We start from the raw sequence: 3,176 nt of genomic DNA, 5'->3' as shown, positions 1-3,176 counted from the left end.
CATGAATCCACCATGGAACCTCTCAAGTGCTGCTGGCGTCCTGAAATGTTTGTCTCCCACCCCACCCGAGAACTTAGACTGTACTGACAGAAGTCACTGGCTACATAGGGACCCGTGTTCATCCCAAAGTGAGGACAGCAGCTGGGTCTCAAGGCCTCTTTATTACACAAGATGCTAATGGGACTCATTAAAAGCTTCTCATTACCCAGCTAATTACTGGGCTATGTGGGCAAAGAACATGGGCCAGGACCCAGGGTTGGGAGCATTTGGTAGGATGAGAAGTGGGAAGCTGTTTACATGCAAATGGCATGACTGTTTCACTCCTGTGAGGAGCCCAGGTGCTGTTCCTAATTGGATCCATCCATCTCCCTCCTCCTCCTCTCCTAACCCCACCAATCTGGAGCTGGAGGCCCAAGCTAAGCAGGCTGAAGGGAGTTGCGTGTGCAAGAGGAGGAGGTGTTAAGCCAAGAGCTGAGGACCAAAAGCCTCCTGGGTCCAATCTCTGCATCCAATCCTCTCCCCAACCAACCCATCCGTCCCTGCTCCCAAGCCCTGGCACCAGGGAAGCAGGGCTTCAGCAAAGGTCCACCATAAATAATGTCCTTTGATGATGCAGCATCTCAAAGAGGATGGCAGGAGCCAAGGATGGTGGCAGGGGGCAGGGAACAAGGGGATGGCAGGGAGAGCTGATCACCCCTTGATCTCTGGGATTAGCAAAGACTTGAAAGAGCTAATGCTAGGCTATGTTGGAGAAGTGATGAGGGAGGGAGGTATTGGAGGGCTAGGACAGCCTGGGCTTCATTTTGCCTACAAATCATATGGAAATGGCACGTAAAGTGGGTGTTGCAGCTATAGAGTGCCCAAGTGTTTTTTCTTGAACACCCACCCTTTATTTGAGCCACATCTCAGATGATGTCCCTGGCCTAGAGAAGCAGGGTACTTGGAGTCCAGGGTCCTTAGCAGCTCTTCCCCTGCAACTTCCCCTCTTTGCCGCTATGATGGGTTAGGGATGAGGCCAGGAAAAGGTGTGTACAGTTGTGCTGTGATGAGACAGGTTAGTCAGCAATTCACTAAGGGCCAGAGGTAGAAGCAGACCCTCTAGCTTGTGCACACGAGATGGCCTGAATATATCCACCACACGCACAACTTGTGGACTCTCTCAAAATCCCAGAGGGGTACTGGCGAGGGGAGGGCAGGGCTAGGGTCATATGTGACACTGGGTGGAGATACCAATGAAGAGTGGAAGGATGACAGCATTCTATGTCCTGCCATGTCCTGCAGCCAGGAGACAGCTGGAGAAAACCCCACAGAGCAAGGAACAAGAGGCCCTCAGAGCCTGGGGAAGAAATGGACTAAGCCAGGAGGACTGAGCTAGAGCTGGTTTAAGCTGTGAGATGCTAGGATGGCTCCTCATGGGTTAGGGGAATCCAGGATGGCTTGTCCCCCTCAGAGGCCGAAACAACCCAGACTCTGACAGCGCTGAACTGGCAGAAGGGAAAGGGCTAGGAGAGAAGAGGCAGGGCTGGGGAGGGGAGGACGGGTAGCAGAACTCCAGCTTCTCCCACAGTGATGGAGCTAATTCCAACCCTGTAATACAGGTGAGGAAACTGAGTCCCTATTGGTTTCAGGGGATGAAAACACACACTCGGGCTCCAGAAAAGAGGCAGAGACAGGAAAGAGGAGGAGGAAGGAAGAGACAGAAGAGTAAAGGAGGAGGGGAGTGCCTTCCCTTCCTCGAACTCCAGTCCATCCACATGATGGGCACATTGAGGACAGGGGTGAGGGCCCTAGCCCTTCCCCTCTCCCACCACCCACAGCCCAGGGAGCTGACAGTGCCTTTAGCCCTGTGAAGGGAAATGCAGGATAGGGAGCAGCAGCTGCATGTTCTCCTGAAATTGCTTCTGAAAATGACCACTTCACTGGGAAAGTGACGACAATTTGGGCCCTGGGAGCAGGAGATGAGATGGAAAGCGGGGGCGATGAGGCGCAGGTCACCACCCCCCTCTCGGCCAGATAGGCCCTTCTCGGCCTGATTCTGAGAAGTCAAGGATGGGGAGAGCTGTTGGGGGGTGGGAGAAGGCTGGTCAGAACCTGAGTTACCCCTATTCTGAACAGAGCCACCCTTCTCCCAAACAAGGCAGGCTCTAGCCCCTCACCCGCCTGAAAACAGATGATTCCCCAGGTCCTATCTCAGCTTAGAGCAGGGTGTGCCAGAAGCAAGTGGCTTGTGCTCGGAGAGCAGATTAATCTGCAGGCAGGAAGAGAAGTTAATCAGTTCTCCCAGGCCAGCATGATAGCCGGGCCGTGAGCTGCCTGCAGATGGAAGTCAAGTGGAGGGAGACCCCAGTCTCAAGGCACAGTGAGTTCAGGGAAGGAAGTGGGAAGAGATAGGCAAGGTAGAGATCTTGAAAGGAGGAAGAGACAGCCAGAGACAAAAACAAAGGCAGCCCCTGGTAAGCTCTCACAGACCACAGATCTAAATTTTACTGTGAATATATGAGCAGCTTGTTCCCCAAAGGTAGAGGCCAGGATGGTGAGAGGCTGAGACAAGACAGAATCTATGAGAAAATAGATATGAGGGGGAGTAGAAAAATATTTACAGCATTTTACAAAACATTACATATTGCTATCAGTCAGAGCCCACAGAAACAGGGACAATGAGACGGTGTGAGATAGTTGGGAGGGTGAGAAAAAGATAATGACGATGATGCAGGAAAAATAAAGGAAGAGGAGAGGAAAGGGCCAGGTCACAGGGATGGGAGGGAGCCTCCCAGTGAAGGGCCACCTGCTGCAGGCCCCAGCTGTGGGACAGCGACGAGCAAGATAACTGTTGGCAGCAGTTTGGCATCTCGGGTGTGTGAGAAGGAAGGGGGTGTTGGGAAGGCTGGTGTGATGCAGCCCTGTGTTGTGTGTGGGAGTAGAGGGGGTGATGGCGCTCTCCCACGTTCAGGAGACCCTGCATTCCGCAGCACTCCTAGCATACATAAGCCCTCCAGCCTTGGGCCACTTTTCAGGCTAAATCGCCAAAGGATCCCAGTTTCTGCCAAGATAGGGATGCTCACTTCTTCCCTCCAGGGACACACTTAATGAATCAGTCCACTGGCCACCTGAGACCTAAGCCCCATCCTTAACTCCCCCCGCAGCCCCTCCACCCACCACAGTCTCTCTAAACACCC

The sequence above is a fragment of the Macaca nemestrina genome, chromosome 10 (genome assembly GCF_043159975.1).
Source record: "Macaca nemestrina isolate mMacNem1 chromosome 10, mMacNem.hap1, whole genome shotgun sequence".
Taxonomy (NCBI): Eukaryota; Metazoa; Chordata; class Mammalia; order Primates; family Cercopithecidae; genus Macaca; species Macaca nemestrina.
This window is presented reverse-complemented; position numbering follows the sequence as displayed.